This window comes from Gossypium hirsutum, chromosome A06 (assembly GCF_007990345.1).
Source record: "Gossypium hirsutum isolate 1008001.06 chromosome A06, Gossypium_hirsutum_v2.1, whole genome shotgun sequence".
Lineage (NCBI taxonomy): Eukaryota > Viridiplantae > Streptophyta > Magnoliopsida > Malvales > Malvaceae > Gossypium > Gossypium hirsutum.
In genome coordinates this window covers 4,602,382-4,625,925 of record NC_053429.1, presented here as the reverse complement: position 1 = coordinate 4,625,925, position 23,544 = coordinate 4,602,382, and the positions used below count along the sequence as shown (strand labels likewise).

At 36.1% G+C, this 23,544-nt stretch overlaps 1 non-coding gene across 1 annotated transcript; it reads left to right on the top strand.

The window, feature by feature from the left end:
- The first annotated feature begins 20,340 nt into the window (after positions 1 to 20,340).
- Positions 20,341 to 20,447, top strand: LOC121231280 (small nucleolar RNA R71). The gene has a single exon (XR_005929343.1). It is a non-coding gene; the product is annotated as a small nucleolar RNA R71 (small nucleolar RNA).
- The last annotated feature ends 3,097 nt before the right edge of the window (positions 20,448 to 23,544 follow it).

Here is a 23,544-nt window from a genome sequence, read left to right as displayed (position 1 = left end):
TAGAAGATGCGTTACAAAGTTAGAAGCAATTAAAATCCGGGAATATTGCCACTCAGAACCGACTGGAGGACATTACAATGGGACTAGGACTGTACATAAAGTACTTGAATCAGGTTTTTATTGGCCCACACTATTCAAAGACGCCAACATGTATGTTACTTCTTGTGATAAATGCCAACGAACAAGTAATATCTCCAAACATAACGAAATGCCTCAAACGTATATACTTTCGTGTGAAATATTTGATGTATGGGGTATTGATTTTATGGGTCCATTCCCTAGCTCATTTGGGAATAAATATATCTTAGTAGCCGTTGATTATATTTCCAAATGGGTGGAAGCCCAAGCTTTACCTACTAATGATGCTAGAGTGGTGGTGAGATTTCTTAAGAAACTCTTCTCTCGATTTGGAACACCTAGAGTAATTATCAGTGATAAAGGTACTCATTTTTGTAATGCTCAATTTGATAAAACCCTTAAGAAATAAAGTTTACCACAAAACAGTTACCCCTTACCATTCTCAAACTAGTGGACAAGCCGAAGTAGCAAACCGAGGGCTTAAACGTATCCTAGAAAAGACTGTAAAGTCAAATAGGAAGGATTGGGCAATGAAAGTAGATAATGCTTTATGGGCCTATAGAACTGCTTTTAAGACCCCCATAGGAACATCTCCTTATAAACTTGTTTATGGGAAAAGTTGTCATCTACCATTGGAATTAGAGCATAAAGCATTTTGGGCTATAAAATTCCTAAACTTTGATCCCAAACTTGTAGGTGAGAAGAGGATGCAGCTGAACGACTAAGATGAATGGCGAGCTAATGCATATGAAAACTCACTATTATACAAAGAAGCAACGAAGCGCCCCCATGATGCTCGTTTAAAGCAACATAAGTAATTTGAAGCTGGAGATATTGTCCTGCTATACAACTGGAGGCTCAAATTGTTTCCTGGAAAGCTAAAATCACAATGGTCAGGTCCTTTCGTAGTCCAAACCATTTTTCTATATGGCACAGTAGAGGTGAGTCATCCAACCCAAGGCACTTTCAAGGTAAATAGACATCGTCTTAAACTTTATAACAGTGAGGATTTTAAAGATTATAGAGAGGAGCTACGGCTTCGCGAACCTGCCAAATATGCCTATAAGGTAAAGTCGAGCTTAGACTTTAAATAAGCGCTTCTCGAGAGGCAACCCAAGTAATAACCCTATTAAATAAGTTTATTTTTCTTTCATTTTTCATATTTTAAATGCAGGTATTTTTGAAAAACACACGGCCTGACACACGAGTGTGTCCTAGGCCGTGTAAGCACCATGGGTTGGAGACATGGGCATGCCTGGAGCCGTGTAAACTCTTAAAGCCTTAGTATTGGCATTCGACAATGGCGAACACAGCTTGGACACACAGGCGTGTCCCTGGCCGTGCTAAAACAGGACACACATTTTCAACAAGTCAAAGTGACACATAGGCTGTGAAAACTAGCTACGGTTGCGAACCATACGGCTGAAAGACACGAGCTTGTCGTAGACCATGTTGAAACTGCACTCTAATTTTTCAAAAATCGACAGAGGCACGGATTGCGTTAAATCACCACGACCGTGCAATGGGACCGTTTAACCCACACAGTTATTAACCCCAGGCATGCTTGAGGCCGTATGGGAACCTGAACACACATTGAAATTTTCAACAAGTTAGAATGGAACATGGACAGATCCCACGACCGTGCCCAAAAACCGTGGGCAATCTTGACTGAGACACACAGGCGTTGAGAGTATGACATAGGCGTGGGAGTAGTGAACCAGCCACCACATGGCCGTGCGATGTGGTCGTATGGCACATGAGCGAGTCCATAGGCCGTGGACGACACTAATTTAAATCATTAGACCACAGGCACAAATTAAGACACGGGCGTGTTGGAACTCACATGGGCGTGGGAGAAGCGAACGAAAGAGCACATAGCCGTGCGATACAGCCGTACGAGCCACACAGCCTGGGTACACGGGAGTGTCTAAAAGGTCGTGTGTGATACTGACTTAAAATTTCATGAAAAATACAGGCTAGGAGCAAGACACACGAGCGTGAGCCACGGCCGTGTGGTCCAAAATAGGGCCTACACGACTGTGGCCCTCTTTTTGATTGAAACCCTTACCCTAAAATCTTTCTATTCCTATTTAAACCCCACTATTCACCCATCACACCCCCTTTTACTATTCATCTTCCTTACTTCGACCACCATTTCCCAATGAGCAGCCGGCGACCGACACCCCCACTCTCATTTTCTTCCTTCTTTTCTTTCAGTTCCTTTCCCTTTCTCTCTCTTTGCTTACCCTCACAGCCCATAACCCCCTCTCATTTCTCTTCTCTCACACAAGTTTTACCCCACGCCCCAACATCAGCCAACTGCCACCGTTTCCCATCTCTATCAGTTTCTTCTCTGTCACATTTAGCTATTTGTTTACATATTTATTTCTTTTCTATTTTATTTTTATTGCTATTTCAGACCATAACCTCATATTTCGTAAAATAGGTTGTTTCCCATTGTTATTATTTTGTTATGCTTAAGAATCATTCATTTACAACATACTATGATTATTGGAATTTCTCTCTGATAGTTAGTTTACCATTTGAACTTTACATTTTTAAACATTTAACCTTGTTTCGGTGTTATCTGACATACAACTCTTTATTTTAACATGGTTCATTATTCCACTTAGGATTAATTTATTTAGATTCTTGGATTTCTCTATTAGGTTTTTAGGCCAAGAAAAACTATCTATGCGCATATTTTCTTTCCTGCTAGTCTCATTATATGCATTATATTATGATTCATTCTTTGGAATTTTTTGTCTTAGTGGGTTCTTGATCCTCTTATTTTTATTGAAAATTCTTAAGGACACGATGACAAATACTCGTGGTAAAAAGTCTGTAGTCCTAGCTTCTAAAAACTGAAAGGGTCAGGTGCGACCTCTGAGGTGCGCCATCCTTTTCTCCAATTCCCACCAGGACCTCAGGAGGAGTTGTTTCAAATTCTAAGTGCACGACCCCTTGGTGTGGGCCGGTTCATCAATTGGGCCGCATTAGAGTAGGTTTACCTAGTTGACTCAGTTCGGGCCCTCCTTGTTACCGCTCATTGGGATCGTTTCTTTAACGTTATTGAGCCGACATACCTGGAGCTCACTTTGGAAGTTTGTTCGACAATTCAATTGCAGACGATTATGTCAGAGTTCGACGACCCAGACATAGTCTAATTCCGTCTTGGCGGTCTAGTGTGTCAATTGAGTGTCCCAAAATTTGAAGTTGCCTTGGGACTTTATACAAAAGAATTTATGGAGGCCGACAATTTTTTTCATCTCCACTGTCACATTCATTACGCACCTTCCTCATGTTGGGCAGCCCTCATTCCTGCTATGGGCATCTATAACCCCAACCACTTTAAGGCATCGGCTCTCTCTCCAGCTTTATGATATCTCCACGCCCTTATAGCTCACACCTTAACAGGGCGACGAGAGAGCAATGGCGTCGTTAATACTCACGACGAAAATTTTTTATGGAGCGTGAGGCAAGGGCATGTTTTTGATCTCGCGTACTTTATCGGCCTCGCCTTTCGCCATCAGACCGAATGACACAGAAAGGGAGCCATCTATATCAGGCTTTACGTGACTCGTATAGCTCGACACTTTGGGCTCCTGAACACATTGGTGCAATCCTCATCACTTACACTCATCGGTCGGATGTCCCCACAGGGCATCTCAAGTATGCTCCACATGAGGATGATAGAGTGTCGTCGTGGGTTCGATCCTCCTCAATACCGACTAGCACGAGCCACCGATCAAGATGACCCTAAAGATATTACTGACGATATCCTTCCTTTCATGAGAACCCACCTTCTCAGCCACCGCCAAGTCACAGACCAGTTCATGCGGTTGCTTCATTGACAGAAATTTCTGAACAACTGACTCGATTTGAGCAATGCTGCATTCAGCAGTTCAACAGCATCGCTCAGCGATTCGACAGTACAGAGGGAACTCTGTAACAGATTTACCAGCATTTTCATATTTCGCCTCCAGCACCACCACCTCACGATCCAGCTGCCGACGAGGACTTTTGAGTCCTTTTATTTTCACTTTGTTTTTCTTTTCCTTTTGTTTTTATTGTTATTTTTATTTATCATGTTCTAGAAGGCTTTTTATTAGTATATTTTTAACCCCTTATTTATATGGTTGTTCCTTTATGAGTAACCATGACAACCCTATCAATATAACTCCCTAAAACATTACTGGTGATATCGCAGTTTCAAAGAATTCAGTCAATTGGTGCTACCCAGGAATGTACAAACAATCCTCTGGGAAAAGATAATCCAAAACTGTTATGTCCTGCTCAATCACGACCATAGCCACCACGACACTGACCACCATGATAACCTCTTCGCTTGGCACTGTGATTGTGGAACCCAACCTCTACCACAACCGGAATATCCTGCCCCACCTTCGTCTTTTCCTAGTTAAGCATGCACTTCATAACCAATGTCTATAAATCCGCTTTCGCTATTCCAAGGATTATATCCAAATTCAGGGTAGTTTCACTTTTCCCGCTCTTTTATGATATTATGCTTATATTGTTATTATTTATCTTTGTACATTGAGGATATTGTACATCTTATGTCTGGGGTGGTTATATTTATATGATTATCAGAAAATTCCTGAATTATATCTTATTCTCAAATAATTTTCTCATATTACTATTAGAATGAATTTATGATTTTTATTGATATGTTTTGGATTAAAACATAAGTAATTGTGCATTGATTATTTAAAATTTAGGACAATAGAGAATCAAACATGATAAGTTGAATTTTTTAGAATTAAAATTGTTAGGGTGTTTCCATGCAATGATGTATTATCTTGAAGTTCTAAATCTACAGGATTGACATAAAAAACCCATAATTTTTGTGAGATTTTGAGCTTTTAGAGCATATATCTTTCTTGTTCACTTTTATTGATGATTATGAGTGAGTCAATACTGATTTGTTATTCTAGAACTTGCATCGATTATACATGTCAAGACCACACCTTTGATTTGATATATTGAGATGATGAAGGCACTCAAGTTTTAACCCGCTCACTCCATAAAAAGCCTACCCACATAATTAACCCTTAGTGAACCCCTTTGAGCCTCAAACACCATTTTCTTGATATTTCCCTATTAAATGTTAACCCACAACTTAACCCTTTTTGATTCGTTAAGAATTTCTCCCTTTTTATTGACTCCCTTTTTATCGAGATTTGATTTGATCAGTTACCTAACTATTTTCGTCCATTTTAGTTGCTGAATTATTTGTTATTTTGTACTTTCTATTATTGTTTTTATTCTTAAAAAAACCATATATTTATATTCATATAATTATATATTGTTATAAAGAGATTGGATAAGTTAAAGTTATTATATTGAGGAAAAGCTCACCTCATTAGTTTTGGATAATTTTAATTCTGGCACTTGTTTGTAATTCAGTGATTAGCTTTATTTTTCTAATATTGGTAATTTATTAAATTAATCTTGATTCTAACCCTCTTTTTCAGCCTTTATCCACACCTTTAACTTAAGCCCCATTACAACCCTGTTAAAGACCTTTTGATTTGTGTATCATCTCATTATAGTGGTGGAGATTTGATTTTCATGCAAGCCTATGGTAATAACTTTTCATATTTGACTATTGAGTGCTTAATTTTTGAACCTTAAACACTTGGAGTGATTTGAGTGAATCTTTAGTGAGGATGTCAACCTTTGTCGATTTGGAATTAAAGGTAATTACTTAAATAAAGGGGAATACCTATGATCTTATGATTAAAATGCTTAACTTGGATTGTTTGAAATTTTAATATTCTTTTAGTTGAATTCTCAATATTTGATTACTTGTAGGTTACTTCGAAACATTTTTTATGAGAATTATAAGTTAAGAAGAATTTATTTTAATTATGAGTTGAGGATTTTGCTTGAGGACAAACAAATGATTAAGTGTGGAGATATTTGATAAGCCATAAGATATACATATTTTTATCCCATGCTTGGTATATTTATGGATGATTTATCATTAGTTTTATTAAATTCGATGCTCCTAATCCTTTAATTTCATGTTTCATACTCAGAAGAGCATAGGAAAGTGAAAAGAGCAAGAAACGTGCAAAAAACGGACAAAATAAGCTGAATTTAGTGTTCCATACGGCCTAGGCACTTCCACATGCTCGTGTTAGACACACGGGCAAGCTACACGCCCGTGTTTCATGGCCATGTCGACATTAAACCATGTTAGAATTGTACATGGCCTGAGCACCTCCACACCGGCGTGGCACATGGCCGTATCCCTGTCGAGCCCAAGTCTAACTCTATTCGAAAAAGGCTAATTTTGGGCTATTTTGGGCATTCCAAAGTTTATTTAAACACATGAGGAGAGGATCAAGGGACAGACAGAGTAGAAGGTAGAAAATACTCGAAAACAGCCATCAAAATCAGCTCGGAAGCAGGATCTACTTCAAGACTGAAGATCTCCATTCAATTTCCTTAGAAGTTCCTTGGGTTTCTTTATGTTTTGTTGTTTTCCTAATTTTGAGATGTTTTCACCCATCGTTATGAACTAAACTCCCTAAATACCTAAGGAAGATGAAACCTAATACAGATCGTATTACTATTTGAATTATATGATAAATACTTCTTTTTATTCTTAATTATATGTTCATAATTCTTGCTCTAATATTTCAGGATATTAATTTAAGTCTGATGTGCTTATTCAGTAGAGCAAAAGTCTCTGTTTAAGAGTAGATCTTCCATAATTAAGCGGAGTTGCATGCAATCCTAGAGAAATGACGACATAAATCTGCCGATTAGAGTCAAATCTAATAAGAGAATCCATAGATCGAGTTAATGCGATAATAGGGGTTTTAATTAGAAAGACATTTCAATTAATGAACCTAGAGTCAGTTGTTTTTAGTTTTGAGAGAGCTATTAACATAAAATAGGGATTTCTACGGATTAAGTCAAGTGAATAAATCGTCTAGTTCAGAAGTAATAAGTGAAGTCTAGGTAGATTCTTCGTTGGGTGTTGTCTTCTCCATCGGTTTTCCAAAAGTATTTCCCAACTTTTATTTCTGTTGTGTTCTTAGTTAATTAGATAGTTAATCTTAGTTTAAAGCATCCCTTTAATTCTTAGGCTAGATAATAAAAAGATAGTAATTACTAGTACTTTTAGTCATTGTGGATAGATATTTCCAGTCTCACCATAACTATACTACTGTTCGATAGGTGCACTTGCCTTAGTCAAAATTTTTAGTTAGTTTAGCGACCATCAAAACACTTCCTAAACAAAGTGATACTGAAAGTCTATGTGCTTTGTTTTTTCGTGATGCATCTGATCCTCAGTGAGATGTATGACACTTTGACTCTTGCAATATACAATAGTCTTTTCGTTTTTTTCAACTAGCTCCCCGAATAGACGTTTCAGCCAAATGGCCCATTCCACAACCTCTATGATAGCCATATATTCTACCTCTGTAGTTGATAATGCCATAGTGGCCTGTAGGGTCACTTTCCAGCTAACAGTGCAATTGCTGAAAGCAAACAGATAATCTGTGAGAGATCTTATTTTGTTTGGAAAGCAAACAGATAATTAGTGAGAGATCTTATTTTGTTTAAGTCTCTTAAATAATTCGAGTTTACATAGTCAACTAAACCTTCTGAGCATCTTCCAATTTCCAATTAAGTATTGGATGTCCCCCTTAAATATCTAAGAATCCACTTAACAACTTAACAATGTAATTTACCGGGTTTGGACATGTATCTTGATCGCATGATTCGTAACAAGTAATAAATATTTATAATGAAGATCAAACCTAGACTAACTATTATCACGACGGAAAGGCAAGCGCACTTATCGAACAATAGTATAGTAATAGCAAGACCGGTATATCGTACCCAAGGGAACCAAAAGTACTAGTAATAACTATCTTTTTATTATCTAACTTAGAAATAGAGAGGGGTTGTAACACCCCTTACCCGTATCCAACACCGGAATAGGGTACGAGGCATTACCAAAACACATACACTTGTAAACGTATTTAACCGAGTTATAAAATTTCATCAAAATTAAAACTTTCAAAAATAATTAACATGTTTTTATAACTTTTCACAATATATCCTCAAAATATTATAATCATAATAATTAGGGCCTGCGAGACCCGATACATACTCATGCAATTTAATGCTTCATTTCCATTTCATTCAATTGGCAATTTCTCATGCTCATAATTTAAATCATATCACTAGAAATTTCCATTTAATTCACGTACAATTCAATGACATCAAATTCAAAACTAATACGTATTTACCATTTAACTCAATGTTTATTGATTATACCATTCAATAACACATTTATGAAATTCTCAATTTAGCAATGAAAATATCACTTTAGTTTGAATAACAACATCGTCCTGATATAAATACACTACCACTTATCCATTTACTTTAATTCTTTTGGGCCCATTTGTCACTTACCATCCTTAATCAAATTAGAGAACGGTCACGGAAAATTGAGTACTTCACTTTCACTTTGCCATAGTATAACTATGGTCTTACGTATGATCACTTATCACTTGTCCCTGATCAGATAAGTGTAGCCACCTATCACTTTGTTTCTTGATCAGATAAGTGTAGCCACTTATCACTTTGTTTCTTGATCAGATAAGTGCAGCCACTTATCACTTTGTCTCTTGATCAGATAAGTGTAGCTAAAGCTATCACTTATCACTTTGTCTCTTGATCAGATAAGTATAGCCGAAGCTATCACTTATCACTTTTCACTTGTCACTTGATCAGATAAGTGATCACTTATCACTTTATCACTTGATCAGATAAGTATAGCCGAAGCTATCACTTATCACTTTATCACTTGATCAGATAAGTATAGCCGAAGCTATTACTTATCACTTTCCACTTGTCACTTGATCAGATAAGTGTAGCTAAAGCTACCACTTATCACTTTATCACTTGATCAGAAGTACTCAAATCCGGCGTTCCGCTCAATTTGATCATTTATTCATATATCAGGCTTACCAACATGTGTTAATTCATAAACCATTCATGGTATTATTTCATGCCAAATCATATACTGAATATACCATACACACATACTATGAAACTTTATTTTCACACATGAGCTGAAACCATGACCAATAATGCACAAAAATAAGCATCATTCATATTTCATCGTTTATGAGTTATAATCAAACATATGACCATTTATACACGAATCATTCATATATTTCCCAATTTTCCTCCTCCTCCTCTCCATTCCACATCCTTAATGTGTATAACACACTTAAACAACATTAACCATAATTTCAATATTCACTAACATGTATATTCAAAGCTGTTTATCCGAGTCAGAGTCACTAAATTATTTTTATCCGGAGCTACGGAGCTCCAAATTAAGATCCGTTAATTTTCCCTGAAACTAGACTCACATATCTTCATAACATAAAATTTTCATAATTTTTGGTTCAGCCAAATAGTACAGTTTATTCTTTAAAGTTTCCCCTGTTTTGCTGTCTGACAGTTCCGACCACTCTTCACTAAAAATTAATTATCTCATTGTAAAGAATTCGGATGATGTTTTAGCTTGTTTCTTCTAAAAATAGACTCATTAAGGATTCTAACCATATAAACTATAACTCATAATAATTTCTGTACAATTTTTAATGATTTTCCAAAATCAGAACAGGGGAACCCGAATTCATTCTGACCTTGTCTCACAAAATCTATTATATCTCATGATTTACAATTCCATTGCTCACATAATTTCTTTTATAAGAAACTAGACTCAATAAGCTTTAATTTCATATTTTATTCATCCTCTAATTCAATCTCTACAATTTTTGGTGATTTTTCAAAGTTACACTACTGCTGCTGTCCAAAACTGCTTTAGTGCAAAATGTTGATTTCCATTTTGCCCCAAATTTCACAGTTTATACAATTCGGTCCTTTCTCAATTAACCCCTCAATTAATCTAATTTTCTCAATTAGTACTTTACTAGACATTATAAGTTGTTACACAACTATTGAAATTCAGAATTTCCACATATAACTCTATCTTCAAACTCTTTTACTATTAGGTCCCAAACATTCACTTTCTATTCAATTCTTTCAATAAAATCAGCATATGAACAATTTAAAGCTCTAATTTCATGCTAAATCATCATATACTTCCAGCACATATTCATATCAACTTTCAACTTCTTTCATAAAATCAAAAACTAATGAATTTAACAAGTGGGCCTAGTTGTAAAAGTCATAAAAATACAAAAATTTCAAGAAATAGTCAAGAATTGAACTTACTTGTAATAAAAATATGAAGAACCAGCTTGAAGAAGCCCTTCCATGGTGTTTTAGCTGATGAGAATTCAGAAAAATGAAGAGAAAATCTAGATAATTCCACTTGGGTCCTAACTTTATTAAGCAAATTTTGCAATTTCCAATTTTGCCCTTAATTCTCCTTACTTTCTTGCTGATTTCATGCCTCTGCCGTCCAGCCCAAATAGACCTTGGGTCTATTTGCTTTTTAAGCCCTCTTCCTTTTATCATTTAAGCTATTTAATCATTTCCCAAAATTTGCATTTGTTACAATTTAGTCCTTTTTGTTCAATTAATTATCGGAACTTCAAAATTTCTTAACGAAACTTTAATACTAACTTTTAACACTCCATAAATATTTATAAAAATATTTATGGCTCAGTTTAAAATCCCCGAGGTCTTGATACCTCATTCGATTCTAATTATTTTAATATTTATTTCTAGTGCACTATTCACTATTTCAAAAATTTTCCTAACTTCATATTTAACTTATACTTACTAAATTAATAATATTTTCTACCCATTTGTCGAATTTAGTGATCTCGAATCACCGTTCCAACACCTCTGAAAATTCAAGCCATTACATTTTTTTTCGTCGGATTTGTGGTCCCGAAACCACTGTTCCGATTAAGCCTAAAATCGGGCTATTACAGGGGTTGTTTATTAAACTAATTAACTAAACTAATAAACTAATCAAACTAAAGTAAAGAGAAAAGTTGGAAAAAGACTTAAAGAAAATTAATTTGATAAAGACGACACCCGATGAGGAATCCACCTAGATTTCACTTGTTATCTAACTCTGAACCAGACGATTTATTCACTTGACTTGATCCGTGAGACTTCCTAACCTATGTTATTATCCCTTTCGAGACTAATAATGTCTAACCCTCAGTTGAATTAATCGAAATTTCTTTCTTAATTAAAACCCCTAGGGAAGCAGTAAATCACTCTATGGACTCCCATATTAGGTTTCACCCTAATCCGGTAAAATCTCGTAACCCTATTTTTAGGCATTCGATCAACTTCGCTTAATTATGCCAAATCTACTCTTAGACAGGGACTTTTGCTCCTCTGCATAAGCACATCAAAGCATGAATTAATACCCAGAATATTAACTCAAGCATTAAGAACACATAATTAAGAACAAATCAAGTATTTATCATACAGTTCAGATAGTAATAACAAGATCCATCATAGGTTTTAACCCCCTTAGGTATCTAAGGGGTTTAGTTCATAAAAATATAAGAGTAAAGTATGAAAATAACAAAACATAAAGAAAACTCTAAAACCCCTGAAGGAATTCTGATAGAGATCTTCACTCTTGGAGTAGCTCCAGCTTTTGGGATGGATCGTCTAGCTTCCTTCAAGTAATTCTTAGCGTGTGGTTCTGTATTCCAGAAAAGTTCTAGAAGAGTCCCCTTTACTAGGTCATACTTAGGGTGTTTATATAGGCTTTGGATTGGCTTTCTTCCTCCCTAAGTACCCTTTTCTGTGTAAAATATAACTCTTTGAAAAAAGGACACGCCGGTGTGCCACGGCCTTGTGAGTGTTTGCCAGGCCGTGTTCAATTCGTTAAATTGCACACGGCCGTGTGGGTCAATGGCCAGGCCGTGTGAATTGTGAGAGCCTTGGTCGACACCCTCGAAGGACACGGGCGTGTGAGCAGCCCGTGTGGTAAGGCTTAGGCTGTCTGATCTTCTCAATTTGGTCTTTTTTGTCCATTTTTAGCTCATTTTTGGCTCCTTTTGACTCTTGATGCTCTCCTGAGTACAAAACATGAAATAACCGGATTAAGAGCACCAAAATCTACAAATCTAATAGTAAACATCCATAAATATGCTAAGTATTTGAGGTAAAACTATGTATAATTTGGCGTTTATCAAATACCCCCACACTTAAGCATTTGCTTGTCCTTAAGCAAAACTCTCATTCACTGCTAGAATTCATTCCTCTCAATCACATAATCATTACTAATAATGTTACAAACTATTCCACGAAAAATCATACAATGAAAATTCAACTATAGGGGCATTAAAAGCCTCAAAAAATCTAAATAGAATATTTTGATAATAAAATCATAGGTAATCTTCTTCCTCTAAGTAATTAACTTTAGTTCTAAATATACAAGAGATGTCATCCTCACTAAGGATTCACTCAAGTCACTCAAAGTGTTTAAGGTTCATGATTAAGCACTCGATTGTCTAACATGAGAAGTTATTACTATAGGCTTGCAAGAAAATCAAATCTCCACCACTTGTAAATGATATGATACACTAATCGAAAGGTCTTTGCATGGTTGTAACGGAGTTTAGGTTACGGGTATGGATACAAGCTGAAGAGTCAAATGTTAGAATTGAGATAATTTCAATAAATTACCCCACTATCAAAAACTTAATCACTGAATCACAAACAAATATCCAAACTATATTACATGAGCTTATGACAACTTTAGCTTGCTGAGGATTACAATAATAATACTGAGTTTTTTTTTTAAAAAGAACAAATCAAGTCAATACAATATAGAAATCATACTTCATGATTCAGTAACAAAAAATGGTGAGCATAGTGAGGTAATAGTATTAAATTTAATCTCAATAAAAAAAAGTAAATTAAGTAAGAGGATTTCAACAATAAAAGGTTAATGGGATAATGATGAAGGTTAATCAATAAAAAAAGTTAGTAGGCTCAAAGGGGGTTCACTAAGGGTTTAATTATGTGGAAAGGCTTTTTATGGAGTAAATGGGTTAAATCCGAAGTGCCTTTATCATCTCAGTATATCAAATCATACGCGTGATCTCGACATGTATAATCGAAGCAAGTTCTAGAATAACAATTCAATGTTGACCCACTCAGACCACAAAAAAAGTGAGCAAGAAAGAAAGCTATATGCTCAAAAGGCTCAAAAATCTCACCAAAAATTTGGGTTTTTGATTTCATTCCTGTATACTTAAGATTTCAAGATAATACCTCAATTTAAGAAAATAGTCTGAAAATTTTAGTTCTCAAAATATCAACTTATCATGCTCAATTCTCTAATGTCCTATAATCAAATAATCATGTATAATTCCTATGATCCAATTCATGACATATCAACAATAATTATAGATCAATCAGAATTCATTCGATCAAGATTATGAGAAAATCACTTCAGCACAAGACCAAATTCAGGGATTTGAGAATAATGCAAAAAGTTAGGTTTCATGTTCACCCCCCACACTTAAGATGTACATTGCCTTCAATGTACAAAGATAGATTATTCAAAAGAAAGAAAATCATAAGAGAAAAGGAGGTGAAACTCCCTGTTATATGGAGGCGAAGCTTGATTTTGATGCTAGAGTGGTTGGGGAAAGTAGTGCTGCCATTGTTCTTAGCTAGATAAAGAAATTAGGTCGTTGAACATGGCATTCGTTTTGTATTGTTCCTTATTTGTTTTCTCATTCCGTAAAAATATTCCTAGCAGCTTTGCTCGGAAGTCTGTAGAATCATGAAGAGCTTATTAAAAGTTGGTGTGGAAGAGAGCTGTAACGCCCCCTTACCCGAGACCGTCGCCAGAGTCGAGCACGAGGCATTACTAAACTTATTTGAGCACTTAAACAAATTCGGACAAGCTGTCCAACTGCATCATAGTTGCTTAAAAATTCATATCTTGAGTTCCGAAACTCAAAATCAAATTCTGTAAATTTTTCCTTAAACTAGACTCATATATCTATCTACTAATTTTTTTTTAATTTTTGGTCGGGCCAATTAGTACAGTTTATTAGTTAAAGTCTCCCCTATTTTAGGGTTCGAGTACTCTAACCCCTGTGTATTACGAATCAGATATCTCCCTGTACAGAGTTTCAATGACTATGCCGTTTGTGTCTAATAAAACTAGACTCAATAAGGAATCTATACATGTAAAGCATAACTTCTAATTATCATTGTACAATTTATGGTGAATTTCCAAAGTCAGAATAGGGGATCCAGAAATCGCTCTGGCCCTGTTTCACAAAAATTTAAACTTCTCATAAATATAACTCATATACCTGTTTTGTTCCATCCATATGAAAATAGACTAATAATTCTTCAATTCCATATTTTATTCATCATCTAATTGTATCTCTACTATTTTTAATGATTTTTCAAACTCACATCACTGCTGCTGTCTGGATCTATTTTATGGTAAATTTTGCCTATTTCATGGTTTCCATTGATTAGCTAGCAATTTAGCATATATAACACCAAATATGATCATGATTAGCCATTCCAATGGCTAATCATTACCAAACATTTCCATACCACTCAATATCCATATCATAAGACCATATATACAAAATGATTATAATGCTATACATGCCATACTCAAAATATACAAGCCATTACGCCAAGATGGTATACGGATAGTGTGAGTGGGCCTCCGACCGTTCTCGATTTCCGAGCTGGCTTATCAAAACTACAAGGAATGAAAAGGAAGGAGTAAGCATAAATGCTTAGTAAGTCCATATGAAATTAATAAGCAATTACCAACATGCTTTTAAGATAAAACACCACAATTGTACAATTATACATACTCAGCTTAAACTGTTTTATCGAGATACATTTACTAAATAATTTATTTCTGGAGCTACGAAACTTCAAATTAAGTTTCGTTAATTTTCCTTGAAACTAGATTCATATATCTTTCTGCCATAAAATTTCCAGAATTTTTGGTTTAGCCATTTAGTACAGTTTATTCATTAAAGTCTCCCCTGTTTCGCTGTCCAACAGTTCTGATCTCTCTTCACTAAAAATTATTTATCTCATAATTCGGGACTTGGATGATGTTCCCGTCTATCCCTCTTGAAAGTAGGCTCGATAAGGATTTTAAATATATAAATTAAAATTCATAATTATTTTTGTACAATTTCTAATGATTTTCTAAAATCAGAACAGGGGATCTCGAATCATTCAAACTCTGTCTCACAACAATTTAAATATCTTATAACATAAAATCCAATTGCATGCACCGTTTCCTCTATATGAAACTAAACTCATCAGGCTTTAATCTCATATTTTATTCAGCCCTTAACTTAATTTCCACAATTTATGGTGAATTTCAAAATATACACTACTGCAGTAACCCAAAACTGCCAAGGTCATATTTATTCATTCACCACTATTATTCACTAAATCCATACAATATCATTTCATCCATCATGTTAAGAACACATAATTATGCTTCATAAGCATAGATCCATAATCTCAATGTCATCAAGTATCAAGAACTTATTCCAAATCATGTCATTTTCATAGTATTCACCAATTCTTAATCTTTTCGGGCCATTTTACATTTTCGTTCATAATCAAATTAGGGAACGATTACGGAATTGAGTACCTCATTATCACAATGCCATAGTAAAACTATGGTCTTGCACATAGTCACATATCACATACCGAGGCCATAGCCCAGCCATGGTCTTACACGGATCACATATCACACTGATGCCATATCCCAGATATGGTCTTATGCAGTAGCACATATCACACCGATGCCATATCCCGGATATGGTCTTATACGGAAACACATATCACATTTCTCCGAAGCCATAGCCTAGCTATGGTCTTATACGGAAATTACATTTCACATGCTGCCATGGTCCAACCATGGTCTTTTCCGTCAATTCGTCTTAGCCACTGAATGAAAGTACTCAAGTCCGTTGTTCCATTTAATTTGTACTTTTATTCAAATATCATTTTACAATTATCACAGTTTAATGATATTTTATATGCAATAATATACTATATCATTCATGAAATTTTCATTTCAAAACATTAAATTACACATTGCATTATTAAAAATCATATGAACTTACCTCGATATAAAATATTAGCAATCGAGCTTATTCCTCGTAAACTTTATTTTTCCCTCGATCACGACTTGAATCTCGTTTCTCTTGATATGGTGCAAAAATATGAAAAACCAGTATAGGAGACCTGCTACGGCGTTTCTGGCTGAGAAAGATGAAGAAATGTCTAGATTTTTCAATTACATCATTATTTAATTACTAACTTTTATGCTATTTCCAATTTTGCCCCTTGTTCACATTGTTTTCTTGCTTATTTCATACCCAAACCGTCCAGCCATTAACCTTTGGGTCTAATTGCTCTTTAAATCCATCTTTTTAAATACTTAAGCTATTTAATCACATCTCACAAATTTTGTACTTAGTTCAATTTAGTCCTTTTCACCTAACTAATTACCGAAACCTTAAAATTTCTTGACGAAACTTTAATACTAACTTATTTACACTCCATAAATATTTCTAAAAATATTTATGGCCCGGTTTATGAATTTGAGGTCTCGATACCTCGTTTTTATTCCGTTTTATCTACAACTTCCTATACTACATAATTTCATTTAATATCTAAATGACCAAAATGGCCTTACTACTAAACTTTCCAAAAATTCCATCCATGTACAATTTTTTTCCATAGACTTACAAATTGTTCAAATTGCTCTGTAAGGACCTCTAATTAATAATCTAATTCAATTTTATGCAAAATGCTTCTAGAACACAAGTTTTGCAATTTATTCAATTTAGTCCCTAATTTCAAATTAAGCACTTTATGCATAGAATTTCTTCATGAAATTTTCACACAATCATGCAATCATATCATAGACCTCAAAATAATTATAAAAAAAAATTCTTTCTATCTCAGATTTGTGGTCTCGAAACTATTATTCCGACTAGGCCCAAAATCAGGATATTACAAGAGCGTAGTGGGATTACTTGTTAGAAATACCAGAAAAATGAAAAAAGTAAAATTTACTAATATAAATATGTCTTCAAAAGAAAAATAAAAAATAAAAGTAAAAATAAAAATAAAATAAAAAGATAAGAGGATTCAATGATCCTCGTCAGTGGGGCCCTCAGGTGGTGGCGCTGGAGTGGCGATGTGAAAGTGTTGGCACAGCTGCTGCATCATAGCCTGCATGTCGTCCATCTGTCTGTCACATCGTCGATCTCGCTCGTGAATCATCTCGAACTGTGTAGTGCAATACTGCTCGAAGTGAGCGAGTCGGTCGGAAAGGTGTGCCAATGAAGCAGCCGCATGAACTGGTCGTTCCCTAGGTGGCATGGTAGAAGGCTGCGGTAGGGTGGCACATGGGCGTGTTGATGGCGAGCACGGGCGTGTGACACGGGGATATCGCCGTGTGGAGGAAAAAATAGAGGGTAAAGAGAGGGGAAAGTGGGGATTAATGCAAAAAAAGTGGATTTGAAGGTGGTTTGGGGGTTTGAAGAGTGAGAATCTGGGGAATAGTGGCCGGCATAGGGATTAGGGAGTGGGGAATGGTAGATGTTGGCTAGGGTTTTGAAAGGAAGAAGAAGATGAACAGTGGTTTGCTTATATAGGGGAGGGTCACACAGCCTAGGGCCACGCCCGTGTACTTTGAGGGTGAGCCTGTATTTTTCAAATTTTTCGATTTAGGTCGTGCCCAGCTACTATCCCACGCCCATATTTCTTGGGCATGTGTGGCACACGGAAATGTCGCACGGCCGTGCCTAGCTTTGTTCACTTCTCCCATTCCCGTGTGTGAGGGTACCACACCCGTGTATTGTTGTCCACGGCTTAACGTCCGTGTCGAAGAAACAGATTCGAGCCTTGCCCCTGGCATGCCCGTGGTTGCTCATTCGCACGCCCGTGATCACCTATGAAGTTCACCCACGGCCATGTCGCACGGCTGTGGGGCTTTATCGCACCCCGTGTTTTGGGGAAATCATATCCTGCTTCCACACAGCCTTATCGCACGGTCGTGTCTTTTCCCCTGGTTTGTCACAGCTTTAGGCACGCCCGTGTGTCTGGCCGTGTGTTTTGAAAAACTTTGCAATTCAAAGATAAATTGAATTATTTAAAGTGTTAGAAATAAGAAATCGAAATATGTTAGTGCTCGGGTTGCCTCCCAAGAAGTGCTTATTTATAGTCTAAGCTCGACTTACCTCTCTGTTGAATGATCATGGTGGTTTGAGGAGTTCATACTCCTTATTCCTGCTGTCAATCTTAAAATAAGGTTTTAATCGGGTGTTGTTTACCTTAAAAGTGCCGAACTTGGGATGACTCACCTCTACCGTATCGAATGGAAAAATACTGCGTACCGTAAGAGAGATTTCCTCATTTGGTGTAGTAGTGACAATGTGGGGATCTACGGCATCTAGTAAGACTTTATCGCCAACCTTGAGTTGATTAGGAGAGATATCGGGCTTATTTTGGCGTAGTTTCGGTTTATCATGTGTTCTCGATTTGTGTGTTCGCCATTCATCTAGCTCCTTTATTCGAAGCCTTCGTTCCTCATAGGTGTCTTTGTTCTCTACATGATAATAGTGCACTGTGTCCGTTGTCTTGGTTCGAGGAGATTCCTGCAAGGACGATTGAATATTAGTTTATCATTGACAGGTTTTATAGTATTATCTTGAGTTTTAGAGGTTTTGATTGAGTCGCGTACTTGGAGTGTTACTGCATTGTCACCTGTACGAAGTACTAGCTCTCATGTGCTTACATTAATAATGGTTCTAGCAGTTGCTAAAAAGGGTCGTCCTAAAATTAAATGTACCTCGTTATCCTCATCTATATCTAGGACAACAAAGTCTACTGGGTAAATAAATTTATCAATTTTAACGAGAACATCTTCAATAATACCCTTAGGAAATCTAACTGTTTTGCCAGCCAATTGTATCTCATCCTAGTCTGTTTGGGTTTACCGAGACCTAGTCATTTAAACATTTTATATGGCCTAACATTTATACTTGCCCCTAGATCAGCTAAAGCATTATTCACAGACAAACTACCAATTAAGCAAGGAATTGTAATACTTCCTGGATGTTTCCATTTGTTAGGTAGCTTATTCTTTAGAATAGCTGAGTAGACTGCATTGAGTTCCACATACGATGTAGCGTCTAATTTTCTTTTATTGGTCAGAAGTTCTTTTAAGAATTTTGCTGAGTTGGGCATCTGTGAAAGAATTTCAATAAATGGTAAGTTAATATGTAATTTTTTTAAGAGTTTGATAAACTTACCGAATTGTTCTTCTGTTCTATCTTTCGTTATCGCTTTAGGATATGGCACACGAGGTTCATAATTTATACTTACCTGTTTAGGATCATCATCGTTTACCTCTTCTCGACCTTTGCTCATCGCGTTGTTCTATTGTAATTCTGGCTCAAGTGCAATGAATCTTTCCTTATCTTGAGTACTAATTGCATTGAGGTGTTCCCTCGGATTAGGTTCAGTATTACTGGGTAAGCTACCTTGTGGTCGTTCAGAGATTAGTTTGGATAGCTGGCCTATCTGAGTTTCGAGCCCTTAGATCGATGCTTGTTGATTCTTTAGTGCTATCTCGGTATTTTGGAAACGGGTTTTTGACACCGAGATGAATTTAGAAAGCATCTCTTCAAGGTTTGGTTTCTTCTCTTGTTGATAAGGTGGCTGTTGAAAACCCTAAGGATTTTGTGCCTTTTGATTCCCTTGACCACCCCAGGAGAAATTTGGGTGGTTCCTCCAACCTGCATTATAAGTATTACTGTATGGTTATTTTGAGATCGGAAGTTATTGTTACCCATATAGTTGACTTGTTCTTCTTCGGTTGTATGATTGAAGGATTGGTATTCTGTATGCACACCTTCGCCACTTGAGTCATACCTCATTACTGGATGTACCTGCGTAAAACCAAGTAAACTGTCAATCTTTTTATTGAGAAGTTCTACCTAATTAGAGAGCATGATGACTGAATCGATGTTATAAACGCCGGCTGTTTTCGTTGGCTTTGTCCTCATGACTTGCCACTGATAGTTATTCAGGGACATCTCTTCGATAAACTCGTAGGCCTCCTCAGGTATTTTATTATTGATTGTTCCACCGGCTGCTGCATCAATCATTTACCTGGTTGAGGGATTCAAACCGTTGTGAAAGGTTTGAACTTGTAGCCATAGAGGTAACCCATAGTGAGAACACCTTCTCAATAAGTCATTGTATCTCTCCCATGCATCGTAAAGTGTTTCTAAATCCATCTGCACAAAAGAAGAGATATCATTACGTAATTTAGCCATTTTAGCTGGCAAAAAATATTTTAGTAAAAATTTATCGGTCATTTGTTCCCAAGTAGTGATAGACTCTTGTGGTAACGAGTTCAACCATTGTTAAGCTTTGTTTCTCAGTGAAAAGGGAAACAACTGAAGACGTATGGCATCATCAGAATCACCATTGATTTTGAATGTATCGCAAAATTCCAGGAAATTTGCTAAATGAGTGTTGGGATCTTCGTCCTGCAAACCATCAAACTGAACGAATTGTTGTATCATCTAAATAGTGTTAGGTTTTAGTTCAAAAGTATTTGCAGCTACAACAGGTCTAACTATGCTAGATTCAGTTCCTGTTAAAGAATGTTTAGCATAATCATACATAGTACGTGGAGCAGGATTTTGATTAGCCGCAATTACAGGAGGTAGCTGATTGCCTTGGTTTTCAGCCATCTTGTCGGTTAGAGGTTGAGTATTGTCTTCTTGCTCGTTCTCCGTGTATCTTAAACTGCGCGTTATTTCTCTTTGATTTTTGTGAATTGTAGGATCGATTTCTTCGTCAAAAAGTAATGGTCCCGACGGGTTTCTTCTAGTCATAAACTATAAAAACCTGCCAACAGAGAAAAAAAAGTAAATGAATAAATAATAAAATAAAATAACATAAAATTGCAAGAAAAATAAATGGCTAAAGTAATAAAAATTTAGTGTTCCTAATATTTCAGCTCTCCGGCAACGGCGCCAAAAACTTGATCGCGTGATTCGTAACAAGTAATAAATATTTATAATGAAGATCAAACCTAGAATAAGACAAGCGCACCTATCGAAAAATAGTATAGTAATGGCAAGATCGGGATATCGTACCCAAGGGAACCAAAAGTACTAGTAATAACTATCTTTTTATTATCTACCCTAGAAATAGAGAGGGGTTGTTTATTAAACTAATTAACTAAACTAATTAACTAATTAAACTAAAGTAAAGAGAAAAGTTAGAAAAAGACTTGAAGAAAATTAATTTGATAAAGACGACACCCAAGGAGGAATCCACCTAGATTTCACTTGTTATCTGACTCTGAACCGGACGATTTATTCACTTGACTTGATCCGTGAGACTCCCTAACCTATGTTATTATCCCTTTCGAGACTAATAATGTCTAACCCTCAGTTGAATTAATCAAAATTTCTTTCATAATTAAAACCCCTAGGGAAGCAGTAAATCACTCTATGGACTCCCGTATTAGGTTTCACCCTAATCTGACAAAATCTCGTAACCCTATTTCTAGGCGTTCGATCAACTCCGCTTAATTATGCCAAATCTACTCTTCGACAGGAACTTTTGCTCCTCTGCATAAGCACATCAAAGCATAAATTAATACCCAAAATATTAAATCAAGCATTAAGAACACATAATTAAGAACAAATCAAGTATTTGTCATACAATTCAGATAATAATAACAAGATCTATCATAGGTTTCAACCCCCTTAGGTATCTAAGGGGTTTAGTTCATAAAAAGATAAGAGTACATCTCAAAAGTATGAAAATAAAAAAGCATAAAGAAAACTCTAAAACCCCTGAAGGAATTCTAAGAGAGATCTTCAGTCTTGGAGTAGCTCCGGCTTTTGGGATGGATCATCTGGCTTCCTTCAAGTAATTCTTGGCGTGTGGTTCTGTATTCCAGAAAAGTTCTGGAAGAGCCCCCCTTTACTAGGTTATACTTAGGGTGTTTATATAGCCTTTGGATTGGCTTTATTCCTCCCTAAGTACCCTTTTCTGTGTAAAATACAACTCTTTGAAAAAGAGACACTCCCGTGTGCCACAGCCATGTGACGTGTTTGCTAGGCCGTATCCGATCCGTTAAATTGCACACAGCCATGTGGGTCAATGGCCAGGCCGTGTGAATCATGAGAGCCTTGGTCGACACCCTCGAAGGACACGGGCATGTGAGCAGCCGTGTGGCAAGGCTTAGGCCGTGTGATCTTCTTGATTTGGTCCGTTTTGTCCCTTTTTAGCTCATTTTTGGCTCATTTTGACTCTTGATGCTCTCCTGAGTACAAAACATGAAATAACTGGATTAAGAGCACCAAAATCTACAAATCTAGTAGTAAACATCCATAAATATGCTAAGTATTTGGGGTAAAACTATGTATAATTTGGCGTTTATCATATCTACTTAATACACTAACAACATGTGAAATATCGGGACAAGTACAAACCATTACATACATTAAACTTTCTACTTCACTAGAATAAGGAACTGAAGATATGTACCTTTCTTCGTCTTAGGTTTATGGTGATTCTGAAGTCGAAAGTCTGAAGTGTGCAATTAAGGGAGTACTAACTAATTTAGAATATTGCATTCCAAACCACTCAAGAATTCTTTCAATGTATCTCTACCATGACAGAAGTAGCTTCCTAGAGTGTCTATCTCTCGAAATTTTTATCCCTAAAATTTTCTTAGTCGCACCAAGATCTTTTATCTCGAACTTAGACTTAAACATGGTTTTAAGTTGATTTATTTTTTTATGGATCCTTAGCCACAAGTAACATATCATCAACATAAAGTAACAAATAAATAAATGATCTATCATTTAAACATTTGTAAATACACATAACCGTCATACTTGCTTACCTTTTTATATCATTTTCGAGGAGACTGCTTCAGGCTGTATAATGACTTTTAAAGAAGACAAACCTGATCTTGCTTACCTTTAACCTTGAAGCCTTCAGATTATTACATATAAATGGCCTCATCCAAATCCTCATGAAGGAATGCAATCTTTATATCTAGCTGTTCCAATTCAAAGTTGTATGATGCAACAAGAGCTAATAATGCTCGAATGGACGTATGCTTAGCAACTAGATAGAAAACATCATGGAAATCAACTCTCTTCATTTGGCTATAGCCCTTTACAACCAACTTTGCCTTATACCTAATGTCGTCTTGATGAGATTCTTTTTTTTCTTTTTGAACACCCACTTGCAACCTACTATTTTCTTTTCGGTGGGTGGTTTAACGAGTTTCCAAGTCTCGTTTTTTTGAAATGATTCCACTTCCTCTTCCATAGCAACGAGCCACTTGCTAGAATCATAAGTCTAAACTGTCTTTGAATAATTCAAAAGGTC